The 19,490-nt window shown below is 41.9% G+C and overlaps 1 long non-coding RNA gene across 1 annotated transcript; it reads left to right on the forward strand.

Annotated features, from left to right (window-relative positions):
* Positions 1–5,021: 5,021 nt before the first annotated feature.
* On the forward strand, positions 5,022–17,399 carry LOC138685510 (uncharacterized). Its single transcript, XR_011324801.1, has 3 exons — positions 5,022–5,283; positions 6,039–6,136; positions 15,811–17,399. It is a non-coding gene; the product is annotated as an uncharacterized lncRNA (long non-coding RNA).
* The last annotated feature ends 2,091 nt before the right edge of the window (positions 17,400–19,490 follow it).

Here is a 19,490-nt window from a genome sequence, read left to right on the forward strand (position 1 = left end):
GCAGGTGCTGTGAAAGGACCAGGGAAACAAAACCCACTTCAGTTTGTCATGCCAAAGGCCTGGGCTTAAGTCTTGCCTTCCCGCTTGGTGAGTACCAGCTGCTGGAAAGGTAGGTTGCCCTGGGGTGGAAGGAGGAAGGAGAGGGCAGTGATGGGAACTGTGCCTTAGCCAGCTTGTAAACTGTCTTTATAGGGGTACGAAAATTAAGATAATTATATCTCTTTTAATAAGAGGCCCTTTGTGTGCTTTTGCTGTTTACATGTATCTGGAAGGAAATCACAGGCAAGCGCCTGCCAAGTATATCCCTAGAAATATTTTTGAAACTGTCATCCACAGGCATTGAATACCAGAGGCTGTTTAATCTCTCTCCCACTCTCTTTCTCTTTCCAAGCCCCCACCTCCCACTCTCTGGCCTGGTTTTTGTAGGGAAAAGAGTTTGGCTTCTTATTGCAGTGTAAAGAATTAGTATACTGGTCCCATTTGGTGCCACCGCTAGTCCAGCTGACCTTTGGATCTTCAGTACCGTGAGGCAGATGGATTTTTGGAATGGATATGCTTCTTCTATAGCCATCAAATACCTTAGTCATTATTTGCATTCAAATAGCCATTATGAGTGATTTAGGGAAATGAAATCCAGAAGGAAACCTAGAGAAGAATGTGTAAGGAAACTGAGTCAGGTCCATGGCACAAACTTACCTAAAAATCTGTTGAAAGTGTCCAAACGGATCCCTGTACATCCATGTCCTGCAGCTTGTGGAGGAGTCTCTCTTCACTGTTACCAAGAACAGAAAACTTGAAATCACCCAAACCTCCTGATGTTCACCACAGTGAAAACAACCGGAAACTACAATCCAGAACTGTCAAACTATACTATGGGAAAAAGCAAAGGAGGCACTTTGGAAAGCAAACACAACCCTCTCCAATAAGCACTAGCCAGTCAGTTATATACCTTAAAAACACAACTTAGAGCATATTACTTATATTTGAAGGTAGTGAAAACGTGAAGTGTGATCCTAAACTGGAAGCAGGCATAGATCAACTCATTGCATGGCTAGCATATGGAAACAGAGGATCTGGCCTGCAATGTTGCTATTGTCATGTTACCAGGAAATCTGAACAGAGAAACAAATATTAGCAGAGGTAGAGCATTTTCTGACATCAGGGTGTGCATAGCGACTTCAGTTTAAGAAAAAAACACAACAGCTCTATGCGCACTCTTCCTTGTACATTTCCATCTTTTATTCAGGACAGACACTCCAAGATTTATTCGTTTTTTTTCATACACGTTTTCTGAGATCTAGTGCTTGAATTGTTACTACTAGTAATTTAGATTCCTGGGGATAACAGGATCACCAAACATAGAGCCAGAGCTGCCATGCTTTACACCATTTATGTGTCTAAAGTGTGCAGTGTACAGTTAAAACACAATCCATCTGCACTTTGGAGTCACAGGGATTTTTCCATGGAATAAAGTGGATGTAAAGTCAGACTGAATGGGGTGAAAGCGACTTAAAGAAGAGATTGACTTAGACATCCCTACTTTTAATTGTGTTATTTTAAATACTTTAGCGAAGAATTGACCATTTCTTATTCTATCTGAATTAATTTGTCCATCTTTCATTCTTTCTTTATTAAATTGCAATTCACGTATTGGCAACTTCTGAATTTCTAGGTACATCTAATAGCTGCGAATCTTGGGTTTATAATTGGTTACAATGCACAGAGGCAAAACACCCAAGTTAATGGTCTTTCTGAAGAACTGACTAATTTGCTCTCATAAGCGGATATATAAACATTAATTACATTCTGAAGGGCTTCAGCTATTAAAACCAACTTAGAAGGAAATACAGGACTGTCTAAATTATCAGTTCTGCTTTTAAATGGGATGGCCAAAACCACTGGTGACCCTGGTGTTCCCCCCCTCCACACAGTGCCGTTTGGCACCAAGCTCACCTTGCATAATATTGACATTTAAAAAGTTTCCTGCCACATTCCTTACAAAGCTCTGTCACCAGGCTACAGGGTCTTTGGTCAGTGACACTTACCTACTTTTTTCTCTACAGTTCAAGTTTTTGCGAGAAGTTATCTCCAATACTGTGGTTCACTATTTTACCTGATAGAGCAGTTTTATTACTATTATTATTTACTGAGTGCTTGCATCATGACTGATGCAGTCCCTGAATAGGACAACACAGTAGACAGGGTGTGTACCTACATGTACCTGCATTGGAGGTTGCAGAGGTTGGGTTTGGAGAGGTGTTGCACTAGGCATACCTGCTGTGCCTGGGAAGTGACCAGTTTCATGGGGCTGAGGTGCTGCGAGCAGGATGAGACCCTGCAGCTCTGACCACTAGCAACAGCCGAAGGCAAAGATGTTTCCCTGAACCACAGATTTTTACATCTTCGCACAAATCAAAATTAGTAGTTATCTGCCATAACAATTGCCTGTATTTGTGTCTTTCTTGACAGCTGAGTGAAAATCAAACAAACCCAGTCCTCAAGTCACTGCTCCGATGGGTACATTTTGAGTAAATTAAAAAGCTGCAGTTATTTCCTGTTGGGGTTAATGAGCCTTTCATTTGGGCAAAGTGGTGCATATCAGGACAGTCATCAACTTGTATTTCCTTGCCCGGCTGTCACAGGCTGCTTCAGCTGAGTGCCACAGTTACCTCTCTGCTGCTGCATTTCTTCAGGCCATCAATCTCTGCTTCGACTGAAGCTGTGTTAAGAGCTCATTTTTTAATCAGGTCATTTTATGGCATTCCTGGTTGCTTAAATTTTTTCTCTTGCTCTGTGTTTTAAACTGCACTTCAGGAAGAAGGAAATATATTCAGGACGAATGATGCCTGCAAGATAAGAATATAGCCATTTCTCATCCTTAGTGTACTATGACAATGTACTGTTGATACATCTCCTTTAGCAAGCAAAAAAGCAATTTTAGTTTCTTTCAGCTCAAAGTTTCATGAAATGTCAAAGCGGTGCTGTCTAGAGCAAGAGTAAGACTGATGGCAGGTTCCCAGCCTGCCAGCTGGATGGGAGTACAGTGAGACAGCTTTTGCAAGCTCCTGTAAGAAACCTGAACCTTGGGAAAGATAGTCCAGTCTTCTAGGTCCTACTGCTCTCCCCAAGACCCTGTTTTATGGTATGTTGTCAAAGAATGAGCAAAACAATATTATACCTGTATTCTAGTTTTTAGGTCCTCTAGCAGAGTGATAAGAAAGGTGCTCAGAGATGTAATGTCTAATACATGTTATGGTTAATTAATCCCCAAATAAATCCAAAGGAAAGATAACTGGATCTGTCCCTATAAGTAATAAAGCATGTTAGAAAAATGGATCGTTATTTCTGATAGTTATATATTTACCCTTTTTGGAGGGGACTGGGGGCCCTGAGAGGAAAAGAGGGATAGGATTTTCTTCTCCCCAGCTGCTTGAAGTACTAAAGAAATATTCCCGCCCATTATGGAAGAAAAGTGTGAAAAGTTGTTTTAAAAATGTATTTCCCCAAAAGTGTATCACAGTATGGGATGCTAAAGTTTTATCCTAAGACACGTCTTTCTGTGACATTACAAACCAGAACACTCACCTAATCATATCAAGGAGAGAAGACTTCTTTTCTTGTTGAAATATAAAGCAGGGAATTAGTCTCAGAAATAGTTAATTACAGCTTTTCTGGGAATGGTTGCATTCCCCAATCCCTAAAACAGTTAATGGGGAGATTGCCAGTGTATTTCTGCAATTAACACTCATTCAAAATCCTTCCCTTTTAGACAAGAAAAGCCCCATGCTGCTTTGCAGTATTCAGGCCGCAGAGATTCGGTTTCTGTAGTGGAGGCAGGCTCCTAACACCAGCCACAAACACGCACATTGCATTTTGGCAGGCGGAGCTGCTGATGTTCCCCATTAGGTCAGGAAATGTGTGGGGTTTGCCAGTCTCTGCAAGGTAAGTGCTGTTTTGGCCAACTTCCCAGGGCTGTGGCATCTCTGGAGGAGCTGCAGCCCAGTGAGGAGGTGATGTGGCACTCCTGCTCCCAGCTCCGAAGTCCCTTTTCCTTGTGGCCCAGTTTTAGCTGCTCCTGGGCTTCTCCCCATACCTGGTAGGGAAAAATCCCACTGGGGCCAGGAAGCCAGGAGTTGGGAACCAGAGAGAAAATCATGTTCTGAAAGAGTTTTGGAATATGAACTAGCAGAAAATATACAGCCGCTGTTCCTGGGAGAGCAAAGAATAGCAAATACAGCTGACTCTGGAAAAATACCTCATCTTCTCCCAAGATGCAGCCCTCAGTTCTGGGTACCCACCAGAAAAAAATCCATGAAACATAGAATGGCCTCAAAACAGGTAATAAAATAATTTGGAGAATGGCAAGATTTCCATATGAGAACAGATGGAGAAGGTGAAGCCTGCATATTTTACTGAGAAGATGAGTTACAGTGTTTATGGTTTGCACAATGCTAGGTAATACAGAGAAACTACATGCTGGTCCTGTGCAAGCTTCCTCAGTGCAGTAACGGGGGGAGTGCTGAAAGAAAAGGGAGGACAACGAACACAAAAATGAGAGAAGGGAGTACTTTTATCCATTTCATAACTAACTTACTGAAATCCTTGCCATGAGATGTTCTTCAGGAGGTTTGTGGAATTCAAGACCAGCAATCACTTACACAGTCCCAGTAGCTTTCCTTGGAGCAGTTAAGTAACTGCATGACCACAAATGATGCTGTCATGAGCAAGGCTGTATCAGGATGCATCCTCCTTGAAACCCTTGGAAAGTGTTATTAAACAGTGTGTTGGGTAATATGGAGACTGCTGAAAGATTTTCCCTTCTCTTGTTCTTCACACGATGCCAAGAGTTTGGGAGGCTTCAGGTCCCAATTCCGACTTAGCTGTGACAATGCATAGGAGGTTTGTGGTTTTTCTAATTATTAATTTCTTGCTTTAGGGTGTGCTTCAGTGAGCAGCTCTCTGCAGACAGAGACAGGAGAGGAGGATCAGCTCAGCAGACGCTGCCTGTATTTGTATTCACCTTTCCACAGAGGCTGAGAGGCTGCCGCTCTCCAGGAGAAGATCTTCATCTCTAGCATTTTATCAACCTGAGATGTCCCCTCAGAGTCCAAAGCCCATACAGCATTCACAAATCAGTACATCCCAGAAGTCCTCTTTTGGTAACTGATGAGAACTGAAGCTACATGCTGAGGTTCTCTATACCTGCCAGAGAAGGGATTTGGGGCAAGAAGCATCTCTGAACTGAACGCCCAAACTCCATGTCTATATTCTACAGAATTTCAGGTACTTTTTTTTACAGAGCATAAAATTCACCATGGTTCAAAGAGCCCTCCTGCATCATGGGGCTTGGAGTCCTCTCTCCATCCAGATTTCTGGACACATAAAATCACTTCTCCAGTAGATGGGAGGGGAGAGGAAAAGAAAAGCTCATGTGAGGATTTTGCTACCCCTTTCTTTTTTGTTCTTACTACAGGAAAGTAGTCTTTGAAATTTTCTTTGACTGAATTCCCTTATAAACCTCATTTGTAACAACGTGTCATCTCACATTACAATCCAGATATTTTTCTGTCAAAAGCAAGGGGAGAGAAATGGTTGGTGGTAGGAGAGGATATATTGACTTGCTAAAGGGGCATACGCTGTAAGGGTTTAGTTTATACTCTGGAAAGACAAGAGGTTTAGACTCATCTGTGTATGTTCTGGACATGCCCATGCTGTACTGTTTGTAGCTGGGTAGCCAGACCGCTAAAGACTTCAGAGACTGAATTACCACATTTGTCCAGAGAGCTGGGTAAGGTATCCGTCTGCCCTCCTTAGGGCAGACGAGGCAGCTGTGCCAGGTATGCTCGGGCTTGTGTGCCTGGGAGAGCCGGCGAGCCTATCTTAGGACAGGCTGTAAGCAATGCAGATTGAGAATTGGTTATCTTTGTTAAAAAATGCTTGTCATAACAGTCCCTAGCCCTGGTCAGTCTATGTCTGATAATATCAATGTTTAATGAGAGTTTCTCATGCTCCATTTTTTCCTCCATTATGCATCCCAGTATTATTTTACGTTCACCGAGTCCTGAAGAAATGATGGCACCAATGAAAGCAGGAATAACGAGGATCGTTCTGTACAGCTGAGCATAGCAGACAGAAGGTAGTAATTTGGTGGGGAGAATATGGCCTATGAATTCTGTGTTTAGGAACTGTATTTACATACTCTGTATTTATAAGCCATGGTTCATATATATGAACTATGTATTCTGAATTCAGAATTTGAATTCTTCAAAGCTAGACCCAAGTCTGTGTTTAGGAATGCTGTTATAGCTTCTGGACAGTAAAGAAAATGAATGTGTAAGTGTTTCTGGTGCCAGAATTGAGATGCACGCTGTTTTGTTGCTCCAGCATCAGCAGAGTTAGCAGTGTTCCAGTAAGCATGATGCAAGTCTCCCCATTTCTTTTCAGAGAAATGCATAATTCCATGTTGACACTGAAAGAAGTAACTTACAGGACACAGGTGCCACAGTCATGGCAAGTATGAGAATATGAAAGCTGGTTGAAAAATGGGACACTGCTTGTAGAGAGAAAACAACAAAACTGTTCAGGAATCCCCCTTTATCTGAACTTTTCCACCTTTGTTATGCTCTGTGGTGAACAGAAAGTGAAAGGCTAGGCTGGGCCATGCTTCTATGGTCTGTCTGAAGTCCTAACATGCTGTGTAGGCAAAGAGAAATGGGAGGCCATGCTTTTATACAGGTATGGAGAGTCAGAGCTGACCCTTGGTGATGGGGAGTAGTGGAGGGGGGGGCACGTGGACAGAGGAACATCTGAGGAGAGTAGGCATATCATGGCAGTGGAAAATGAATGAACAGTGCCCTTCAGAGCTTCAGTTAAGAGAATTAATTAAGAACAGAACCACCTGCTTTCCAAAAATAAAAGGTAGGAAAAAAATTATTGTGAACAGCATTGCATTGCTCCTCAAATAAAGAGAGAATGAGAAATAGGAATCCTGTTGGCACACAAAATTCATTGTGGTCTTTATTTCCAGAGACTGTTAACTGCAGTAAACAGCAGCTTACATGCAATGTCCTAGGTCTGTGAAAGCACAGGTTCAAGTAGGAAAGTGCATTTCTTACAAAAGGGACATTGCAATTGTCTTCTTAATAATGAGGTTGGGCAAAATGCAAAGTGCTGATAGCCTACGTATATATATATATGCTCAGAATCTGTAGTACCTGTTAAAATTAAGGCAGAAGCACTGAAGGAAGAAGAGACTGAGTAAAACCTGCGATACACTGGGGAGTTTTTGTAAAAGTGTAGTATTTACATGTACAGTAACAACCAGATGGCACACCACTTCTGAAAATAGGATTTTACTCTCCATTCTTTTTCACTGGCTCTGGATATTTTTCAGCAGTTGCTGTAGAAGTGTTCCCTGTGTAAAGCTGTGGGATAGACAATGGGCAGCTTAAGATTAGAGGACATTCCCATGGTCTCTATAACCCTCCCATTTTTCCCTGCCTAAGGCTACTTAGAACCTTAATCTGGCTTGGACCAAAAAATGCTTCCAATGTGGAGATGGGTCTAGCTGTTATATTAAAACCAGATAATTTCCAAGTATTTGAAACTCCCTGATAATGGAGTCTGTTAAAATTTTGCCAAAGTTTTCTTCTTAAACTGCAATAGCTAAAACTGGAATACCTGCATAGGAAACTTTTAAAAAATGCTGGTGCATACCCAGGGTTGTAACACTTCAGTGGGGAAAAAACCAGCTTTAAGACAATCAGGTGAAAACTAGGAAGATATCTCCCTACAGTGGATTATATCATGACCATGATAGGATGGTCTAAGGCAGCAAGAGAACGGGTCAGGAAGATAAAAATTGGGTTTTTGATTAGACTCTCTCCCTTCTGTTTTTGTCTCTCACATTTTCTTTGTTGTTATTAGTTTCCTTTTCAGGAGTCTTTCCTGACAGTCCAGAGGTTGTAGCTAGCAATGCAGTGTACAGGCACTGAAAATTTTCACCTGCAGGGTCAGTCACAGAGAAAAATTCTTTGATATTAATGACAGACTAAGCCTGCTATCCCTGCAGCCAATGCTGCGTGCAAAAAGTATCTTTGAAGCTGGTCCTATTTTTACCTAGCGTAGTAATTTGTGTTGCTGTGTATAAAAAGTGTTAAGCATTAAACTGCTGGTCTCATGATCTCATTTTAACAGTGGCTGCAAAGCTAGAAACCTTGGCTTTCTTGAGATCTCCTACATGACATCTATAAGGGTGTTGCAATATCAGGATATTTTTGCATTTTCATTTGTAGTTTTTACCACTCTCCTTTAAAAATATGTAACAGGATAGGTCATTAAATGTCAAAAAAAGAAGCATTAAGCCCCCAAGGATTAAGGGAGCCATCCATGGTTCAGCCCACTTTTTTTATGCTTGGTTTCTCCTCAGGTTTAGGAAACAATCCTGAAGGCTAATGGTTTGTCCAAAACATCCATGAGAGTTCAGAGTGCCTTGCAGAAACAAGTCTCTTCTGATTAAAATCCATTATCTGAGTTTCTTCTCCCCCCCGCTCCCACCCTTTGACAGCTGGTCTGAGCTGGTTGTCCAGGCCCTTCCCAAAAGAATGAAGAGATGGTGTCAACTCCAAAAGGCAACACATCCCATCACCAAATCTGAATCTAAAATAGGTGAATTTCTCGCCCTCCCCCCCCCGCAGTGACTATAGGGGAAGTCTGGGACATTGCCTTAGAGGAGGACCTAACTTTTTGCCCGGCAGAGGTCAGAAGGTGAATCAGTCACTTCATGTAGGACAGAAGTCCTACTGTCTGGGTTCATGCACTGTCCCCATCAGATAACATGGTCCTTCAAGGCGGAGCTGGAGAACGAGCACAATATTTTTAGCTTTGTTTGGAATTAATTTCTGATAATCTACATTACTGTGAAATTGACTGGAAGATTAATGTACACACTGCTTTAGCAAAGACCAAACAAGTGTATCTGTTTTTAAAAAGATGCACTGCCAGAGAAGTCAGGGAAGAGCTGAGGCTGGGTTTTGTCATGGAGCATAGGATTTTAAACTGTAGATTAAAAATGAAAACTGCTGAAAATACTTAAAGCCAGACGACTTAAAACATGTGGGCAGGGGCTTATGCGGGGAGGCTAGAGGGTAGGAAGGAGATAAATATGCAGAGAGGAGGCAGAGGTAACAGTTTGTGTTGCATCTAAAATGAGCTAAAAACTAGTAGCCTTTTTCAAAGGCAGTCTTCCTCCCCTGTTCCAGCTGCAAAGTCATCTTCATTTGTTGCCTTTGTTTTCCATTAGATCTGCCAGCCAAATAGACCTGTCCTGTAGCCACGTGGTCACTAGATCGACCTGATGGAAGTGCAGGGAATGTGTGGCCAGGACATGGGTGAGGAGAGAGCGTTTTGGTTGCAGGTACCTCTCAGATCAGTTGTATACTGAACTTGTGCTCCTCACCCCAGTAGACTGGTGAGCTGGACTGGTTGTTGGAGGCTGCATCCACAGGGGTGGCACTGGGTGAACATGCAGCTCCTTGCAGATGTGGACAGGATGGTAAAAGTTTCACCTTCAGTGACAGCTTTCAGACCTACAAAGCAAAACAAAAGCATGAGATCTAATAAAGAACAGAAGCTTGGCTGTCATTTCAAGGTGATGTCTGAGCTCCCAGCTAGGCTAGATCTCCAAAGGTGGTTGCTACACTTTAGATTCTTGGTATTTTACTTAGAATTATTCAGTTTGTAAAGTCCACATATCAGACATGCAGAAGCAAGGAAGACACAGCCCACTCAAGAGGTACAGACACTGGAAATACTTTTGTGTTTTCCTGATCATTCAAAAAACTGAATAGTTGAGCACCTAGCCAGAAAGACTTTCCTTCATATTCTGAAAGGATGAGGAGGACCAGCTGATTATAACACAGTGAAAAGAGCTCTGTTTTTTTAGCATGTGTGGGTAGATTATAGCTCACAGCCACATGAGCTGATCTGTGGGCCTTTTCTAAATATGTTCTGTCATGGAGGGTATTATTCCTTTGCACAATATGGGGTTCAAAGGAGCAAAACTGTAGCATAAGGTCTCTAAGTCCCTGCAAATACAAAGATTTTTCCCGAAGCGAGGTGGTCCAGTGGAGTATCAAGGACTTTCTTTCTCCATGTTTCAATATTTATGCTTTCCTGTGTGTTATTGCCATCAACTGCTGAGCTAAAATCTGAGAAACCTTTTTGGAAGGGAGGACAATGACAGACAGGCAGTATCTAAAAGAGTGACTACCTTCTGTGAATGCTAAGAAAAGTGCACCTCAAGATATTTCCCACAATCAAGTATTTGACTGAAACATGAAATTTGCTTCACCTCTGCTCCACCTCCTTTGAAATCTGAGTCCCATTAATATTTTAATAAAAGAATTTCCTGGCAAAAAGAAAAACAAAAGTTTTAACTATTTTGCAGAAGGTAAATTGTGAACTTGTAAATATCTGTACCGAAAAATGTGATGCTGCATTCCATTAGCAGACCACACTCAAACAGGAGTTATAGACATTTCAGTGTCAAAATGTAAGGATGACTTGCATGAAGTTCCACAGAGGATTGCTCTAGGTCTGGTAGTATTCATTAAATTTATTAATGAGCTGGATGATGACACAAAGAGAATCATTATTAAATTTGCAGCTAATTTCAAGCAGCAAGAGTCTGCAAGTTAGTTAGAAGCCAGGATTAAAATTCAGTGATCTTGATAAATTGCAGATATGATCTGAAAAATGTGGGTAGCATTTAATATGAATAAGAGCTACATTTAGACAGAAAAGAGGAACTGCAGAAACACAGGACAGCAAGGAACTGTTTTTACAGCAATTCTGTGGGAAAATATTTAGCAGACATCCTAGACCACAAATTGAAGAGGAGGTAATAATGCTGGACTGGTGCAAAAAAGCAGAACGTCACCCCGGGTTGTCTGTGCAGGCGCAGAGTGCTCTGTTTGGCACTGCTGAGGTGTCAGCAAGAGCGGTGTGTACACTTGTGGACACAAGAAAAATGTGGAGCAGCTGGAGATGGTCCAGAGGACAGCAATCAGAATGGTGAGACATTGAAAAAATAAGTTGTAAGGAAAGAAAATTGATGCTGTCTAATCTGATATAGAAAAATGAGTAAAGGTCTTAAAAAATGTGAAATTCTGCTCCAAAGAGAACAGTGATAATCTGCTTTCTACATCCATGATGAAGGACAAGAAATAATGGGCTCCAATTTTAACAAGAGAGATTCATCTTCAATATTAGGATGAAACTTTGTACAGACAGTGTTTCCACTAAACACTAGATTAAATCTCCTGGAGTGTCTATGGCATCTCCAGCACTGAATGTCTTTAAGGACTTGTCAGGAGTAATTTAGGCATAGCTGAGCCTACCTTGAGCAGTCAACAGACTCAGTGATTTCCAGTCCCCTTCTGTGCTACAATTTGATAATAAGAAGCAGAAAAAAACCCCAAACCACTGAGTAATTTACATGTTTAGTTAAAATTATCTATACTTTTCTGAATATGCATCACTGCAATCAGCTTCTGGGAAATTTAGCCTTCAATCTCTAAGAATGTAAGCAGGAACAAGCTGAAAATTTCAGACTTTGTAACTTGTCAAAATTTGGGCAGATTTTCACAGAACAGCATATCCTTGTCACCAAGGCCCATCTCCCTGATACAGTTTTAACAATAGCCTCAAAACATGGGCATATTCATTTATAAGAATATATTTAATATGGGCAAAAGCCTTTTTTCATCACATCTCCTTGGAGCAAGTCAAACTGGTTTTGCTGAAATATATATATATAAAAAAAAAAAAGATAGAAAATAAGAAGCCAGCCTTGTGCTGGTCCATAAAATTAAAGGTTTCAGCCCAGGCAGTTGAAGAATGGCAGAATTTCAACCATGTCTGCCATAGTTATTTACCTGCAAGTGGATTTGAGGACTCACTGTTTCATTAGCGTTTATAACGGTCTTTGAGATCCCAACATGAAGTGTATTACATCTTTTAAGGATTTGTGGAGTTAATGGTGACGCTGATCTGAAGCAGTTTCTTGGATAATTAGAAAAACACATAATTAAACCCGTGTTTTTTAAAATAGGTCCCGTGCATTATTTTGAATTAGGCACTGTGCAAGTGTGGTGTTCTCATGTTCTAGTTTAACAGCAGAATGGTTTGAAATGTGTTTTAATTGAATGGGGCTGAATCAGTCTCTATTACCATAGCTTAGCAGGCTGAGTATTGAAGTAAGGAGTGCGTTTCAAGGAGAGAGCTGCTGGTGGAGCTCTTCTGGTCAGAGAGGTGGAAGAGGAGACCAGAACTGAGCCCTGGGATCCATCTTGTATTTCACACTGCTGACATTTCCAGAACTGGCATCTAGATTTCTGGCTTTGTAGTCAAGGGAGATTCACAAAGCTAGGCAAGGCTAACTGCAGTTCAGTGAGGCAAACCTCCTTACGGTCTTGTACTCAGCAGAGAGAAAGACAAGTTCTTTCTGGCACAGCTCTGAGCATCTGAAGTTATGCTCCAGCTTTGAATCTGCAGCTGTATCTACCCACCGTCTCTAGTGAAAGCCTAGAAAAATCAGGTTTCCTAGGCTAATATCTGGTTTTTGAGTCCTTCTGCCTCCCACCTCCCACTCATCTTAGTGAGTGCTGCACAACTGACCCCCGCTCAGCCAGATCTCCTCCATGTGCAGTACTTTCTCAGCAGGAGGCAAGCTGGAACAATAATTGAAAAGCAATCCATTAATAGTCACTTGAATTTGAAACTGAGTTTTAGGGAATTGTCTTATTCAAATTGTAGAAATGTTTGACTGCTCAGGCTTTACTGCTGTTAATAGAAAAAAAAAGAAAAAAGAAAAAGAAGAAACAAAATTAAGTAACTGAATATTCACCAAAGGCAAATGTCAAATGTTAAACTCCCCTGCCAAAACTAGAAAATGCACTGTGATGTTTAGCTACATAAATTAGCCAAAGAGGGAGAAGTGGCACCATGTGATTTAGAAAAATCATCAACACTCTGCAAATTTTTCATAACTATTAGAGAAAAGACTTCATATATAAAAACGTGTGTGTACACAAAGTGAATATATATAGATACACAAACACACAGACATGCATTTTGATACTTGAACTGTGGTGGTGGGTACTATAAAACATCCAAGTACAGAAACAAAACATGTTTTATGGTGATGTTTGCCATTTCTTCCATATGTTAAATGTTTTTTCAAAAGCAGGAGATGATATAGTTTCTGCTGTGACAAATGCATAGTTTAATAAGACACAGATAAATAGTGGCGAGAGAGGGATATAGCATACAAACAGCATGATCAGGGCTATGAAAGGCACATACTGCATCTTGCTAGTTTTAAGGGGTTTTTTTTAAACACATTTCATGCCTTCCTCCACACTTCAGGCTCCTCATTCCCACTGTGCAGCAGCTCCCATCACAGCTTATGTAATTAATCATCATAAAACCTATTTCAAACACAAAAAATCCAAAGGAAACTTTTGCAGTATTGCAGAAGAAAATAGCCAAGGATGTTGTGATTTATTCAAAGTAAGCATTCCTTGTGCACCTTTTCCAGTTCAGCAGGTAAAGACTGAAGGAAGCCTGAATTCTATGGGAATTCACACATTTCTGCCACTTAGAGCTGTGAGCTTTCACAATACTTGGACATTCAACGTGGCAGAAGTGGAGGCTCTACCTGGTCCAGGAAAACTTTACAAGTTCAGATCAGATGGATGGAGTCTGGGCAGAACGCTGTTCTTGACTAAAGGACAGTAAAGAAGAAACATCATTAGATATCAAGGAACTGAACTTCTGGTGAACTGAAGGAAGTGATGGAGAGATCTTAGCAGATTCCTAGCTGTTATAGAAAAAACTAAAATCCCCTCTTAAGACCCACCTTTAGCACGGGAAAGAATGAGACAGTGCTCATCTCCTCATTCAGCCAGTGCTCTGATTTGTTCAGATGTGAGATTTCCAAGGCAGGAGAGAAAAGGGTGCCTCTGCTATCCTTGAGCAAGCACCAGAATATTGAGGAAACAGAATCTGTCCCCTTCTGATTAGTTGTATTGCTCTTGGTCCATTTTGGGACTCCAGGTAAGACAATATGAGGCAAAGCTTCCTACACAAACCTCTGTGTAATACTTCCAGGTCTTCTGGACTGTCCCAGGTGTATTTGCAAAGACTGTGAATTTTGCTTTCCCACAGTGTTCTTTATTGATAAAATTGAACAGAGAGACCATTACTAATGCTGTCCTGATATTTTTAGCTTTATACAAAAAAATTATACTCAATACTTTTGGTTTGGTTTTGTGATTCCCCTAGATTCAAGGTACAAGTTCCTCTGTGCCTGAAATTCATCACCATGTTGTTGGGTTTTTTTTCCTGATGGTAACAAGTCACTGAGAAGTTTGTCAGAAGTCACGCAAAATTTAAGAAGCATTAGAGCTGACACAAATTTCATGTTTGCAAAGACAGCTGAAATCCCATTGCACAAAGGGAGGAATTCAGTGAAGCTCAACAAGGCCAGTGCACACTGGCTCTGAATGGTTCCTGTTAAGTTGCTTTCGTTCTTTTAGCTTGCGTGATCCTTGTAGGTGTAGAAGTATACATTTGGTTTGATGCTGTTTAACTCACGGCTCAGAAACTGGCAGCATACATTACCTGCGTTCTTCAGCCTGACATGTTCAATTTCTGCAAAACACGTTAACATGCATCAACGGAAACCTCTTGTAGGCTGAGATCCCCATGGGAGAATTCTCCCTGTAGGGAAAGCACTCGCACTCGTATAAACCTGGCAGATGTGGCAGCATCTCCTATGCTGGCTTCCCCTCCATAGAAGGGTGTGCAGGAAGGACTCAACACAGCAAGGCTCCCCATACTTGACTCTCCAATGACAAAATTTCCTGAGAGTCTCCAAGATGGAGGTAGAAGGAAGAGCAATCTTTCTGCAGACCTAATGTGTTTTGGGGTTGCATGGCTGAAATCAACTATTTTTCTAATTGCTCCCTTTTCCTGCTGAATCCATATGGAACATAGCACACACTATAGTGTATTAGGAGTTTTTAAAGTATACTTCCATAAAGACAAGCTAGGAATCACAGAGGGGTACCATGAAACAGTAGTTGAGATTACTATATGTAGCGCATGGCAAAAGAGAGAGCAAATATCACTTGACCTGCCAGTTATTGGTCTCAATGACAAGATGCAGAATAACTTTTTCCTTCTGGTAGGTAAAGTAAGGTAAGCAAAATTAACGGCACCCCACAACTTGCTCCAGCTGAATGCTAGCATGAGTCTGTACTGCTTGTAAACTTCCAAATTAGCCACCAATTCTATACAGTTAATTGAACGTTTACAAAACAAAGGATCCTCCTGTAAAAAAGCTGAGGGATTCAAGACTGCTGCTACAGCCTGATACTCAAAAATGTACCATGAAATAAGCAACGGGCTTTGTGCTGACATTTAAAAAAAAATTACAATATGTACCATAAATGATGTGCTAAAACCTCCTTAAAACTACAGAGAAATTGTGCCATAATGACTGAAACAAAATAGGAGAGAAGAATTAATCCACCGGCTAAGGTCTTATTTAGTTTGCTTTAACAAAGTCTGTAAAGCCTATTGCTCTGTTATTCTAATGATGTAGGCTAAGACACAGGAGATAAGAAAAGCCAAGACACTGAAAGCTGTTGTAAAACTAGGTCACTGTTAAATTAAACATTTTATGAAAAATAGAACCTACCTTGAACAACTCTGAAAACCTCTTTGCTTTTTTCATGCGCTCAGCCAGGAGAGAGGCACTTACTCCTCTTTACTGCCTTCCTGGGAAAAAGCACCAGTTTAGTGATGTCTCGGCACCCACCCCTGACCCAGCAGCTCCATTTTTTCTTGTAATTAACAACTATTTAATATTTATGAAGTAACTAAGTGCCACGGGGTAACACACACTTGTCAGATCAACAACACTGTTGGTTTGCAAACTGAAAGGAAAGCACTGGCCCTACCTCTGAGCACCGCAACCGCCGCAGCCGGACCGGCTTCTGCTCTTCAGAGTTTTCTTCAAGCACCAGGAAAGGAGGATGCTACTGGCAGAAAGGTAGCCTTATCTACTCCTTTTTTTCAGACAATCAGAGGGGAACATGCTGTGCTGTGGCTCTCTTCACCATGTGGAGAAGCTCTCGAAATACCCTGGAGACTCCCACTGTTGGGCTGTGAGTAAGAGAGCTAGCACAGGCCCTGTGAGCATGTGTAACTCTAATGTCATAGCCACTATATGCTGTGGTTGGAAGTTGTGCCTTTCAAAGTTGATAAAATGACCCCTTTACAGCAATGAGGATAATACAACTTTTTGAGAGTATTACTAGGTGTGGGGGAAGTTTTCTACTGCTGCAGTCTTCAGTAAAAGATAGGATAACTTTGTAAAAGTTGTGTTTTGGTCATCAAAATCAGTCTCTATGATAAAGTAAAGCTGGCCAAATATTTTCAGTGTAAATGTTAGTGAAAATGAAAATCTAGCTCAGCTTCTTTTGGTTTCAATGATGTATCGTTACTGACAGGTGATGTTCTATACCTGGTGTGGACCATGGTAGGCTTTTCTGGCTTTAAGATCTCATCACAAAATACAGTGGAGAGGGGACAACAAAACTCTGTCCCCCTGGCTGGAAAAATGTGTAGCAGTCACTCACCACACATTCTTCCCCAGTACTTACTGAGCATAACAAAGCATTTCAAGTGGAAGGTCCTTTTCCGCAAACATTTCTTTATGTGCTTAGTTCTACATCAACTTGAGATGTCCCACTGATCTAAATGGAACTGTTCCTGCATCTCTAATCATACTCATCAAACTGCTGGACTCTCCCGCTGGGAAAGAGGTTAAACCGAGAAATTATCTCCTTGATGAACCAAGTCTGACTACATTGTTTTCAGCATAAGGATCAATGCAAATACAAATCTAGCTTGGTTTCTTTTGGTTTTAATTATGTATCATTTATTCTAGTAGTTAATGCATGAAATTAAAAAATGTTGCTATGCCATTTTTCTTTATAGCAGTTATTACTTCAAGGGACCAAAGAATAGTTGTTACTTGAGAGAACCCACTAGACAAAGATTCATTTAATTATAGTATCAAATGCGTAAATAAGACATGAAATATTATCCCAAACTGAAATACCATTTGAACTATTTTTATTTATCATTTGCCTTTCCTTTCATTTGTACTTTTTGGTTACAATTTCTTCTATTGAGCACAATTTAAAAAAGCACAGTGGTCACTTTTGCTTTAATGTTTCCAGTCAGCTTCCTTTCTTAACATCATGTGCTGCCGTACTATGGTAATACTTGGCCTGGAAACACTGCCAGGAAACATATTCATAATTTCTTTAAATTGCAGTTAATACACATGTGAAATATTTTCTATCATCAATCCTGTATTTTGAAAACAGCATTTCTATAGAACTTGCATTTTAGTCTGAGTTAAGCTGATAAATTTGAAGCACTTAGACCTGTTAACTACGGCATGTACACTACTTTGAGAGAGCTGGGAGAGCAAAGACCATGTAGAACAGAGGTGAAACAGTTTTTCCTGAATAGACCTGATATAAGACACTGAAATATTTCATCCCTGATGTTACATGAAGTCATACTCGAGCCTGACTTGATATAACTACTGGTTTGAAATGCTTTGCTGAGAAGATATCTCAAAAAAAAAATCTGTGTTTCATAGGTAGCCACTTTCTCCTTCCTCCTTTTGCCAGAAAACTGTGGCAAATAATGTATGACATGCTTAGGTTTATCTGAAGGGAATGGCAAGTAGTTTAAATTCAAACTTGATATAAATGGAAATATTATTACATTAATTTTATTTCAAAAAAGTATCCCCAAAATATCCTGTCATGTTTCAGAAGTGCAATCTCTTTGAACAAAAAAATCAGGGAAAGTCACCAAGATCAGAATGTTTTAACCTGCCGCAGAAGGTTTTAAATGCTCACAGCTGAAATCTGAACCAAATCAATTGAATCAACACCCTGTGAAGTTCCATAATGGTCAATGAGCTCACGTGAGGCACAACTGCAGAATTTTGCCACTCAGATGCAGTTTTGAGCGTGACAAGGAAATAAATGCACAGTCTGTGAAGATGCAGGACCTTTTAGAAGAAGTGAGTGTGGGCAAAATGTGCAGGCTGGAACCTGGCATTTGCAAGACTAAGGAAGGAGTAGCCAAGAACGGTAAAGATGGAGAGACAGATCCAGTAGAAATGGAAGTCATGCAGCGTTGCACCAGAAATAATTTTTTCTTCAGAATTTATCATTTGAATTACTGCAGCAGTTTCGTGTACCGGACATCACCAGAAAGTCAATGTGCTAGGCGCACCACAACCATAACATAACAGGGAATCCCTGCACAAGATAGCTTTTGGTGTCAATCAGCAGGCTTATCAACTACAAGCCTGGTTTTGATAACATCCAGGGTGTTAGGAAAGGGGGGAACAGGGACACCGCACAAGGGCTTTTAAGACAGGGTGTGCAGGTTGGTAAAGTAGCCTTTCCTCTGTGGAGCTGACAGCCTTTACCGTGAAGAGTTTCAACAGCAATAATAAGTCTGAGGTGTGGAAACCAAACCTTGGAAATGCAGAAAATTTTGGCCCAGAGATGGTCGTGGACGCCTGCTGTCAAGGGTCTGGCCTAGTGCTTTCCAGCATAGCTTTCTCAGACTCGAGAGTCAATTTTGGGCAAGGTGGGCTTAACTTGCCTTCTGGAGGAAAAGGAAAGGAATAAAAATCTTACCACGTCCAATAGGGAAATTGGTGGAGAATATCGTTGGGAAGTATGCAAGCTACTTTGCTCACCTAATTAACGTGTGGAAACTCATTCTAGCTAGCGCAGTGGCTTTTGCCCATGTGACAGGTGGGTCTCTATGCGGTTTTGTTGAAGCTGTGGTGCCTGTTACGACGGGTAGTGGTGTGCCGAGTCCCGGGCTCCTTGCGACCCCAGGCTTCAGCTGGGAAACCCTGGGTGTTGGAGGAGCACGACCCAGAGATAAGGCTTTCACGGTTACAGAGGGAAGAATTTTGCCTACCGCTTCAGTCATGCGGTCCAACACATAAGTAAGAGCAGAGGACAGATGTAAGGCCTGTCTTCCTCTCCTCGCCTTCCTTCGGAGCTGCGCCAAGTCGCCCAGAGGCAGCCGAGGTGGCGGGCTGCGGGGGGCCGAAGTTTCCCCCGCGTCACCGGCCAAAGGGCTCAGAACCGGGGGGGGGGAAAGCGGCTTCCCTCGGCGCCGGTGCCGGGCGGGGGAGGTGTGCCCGGGCTGCCCGCAGCGGGCGCTGCTGCGGCGGCGGGGCCGGGGCCGGGGCTGGGGCCGGGGCCGGGGCTGGGGCCGTCCCCGCCCCCGCCCCCGCGTCCCCGCCCGGGCCGCCGCCCCCGCCCGCCCGGCGCGGGCTCGGCGGAGGGTCGGCCGAGGCGGGGGCG

Source organism: Haliaeetus albicilla, chromosome 5 (assembly GCF_947461875.1).
Source record: "Haliaeetus albicilla chromosome 5, bHalAlb1.1, whole genome shotgun sequence".
In the NCBI taxonomy this organism is placed as follows: domain Eukaryota; kingdom Metazoa; phylum Chordata; class Aves; order Accipitriformes; family Accipitridae; genus Haliaeetus; species Haliaeetus albicilla.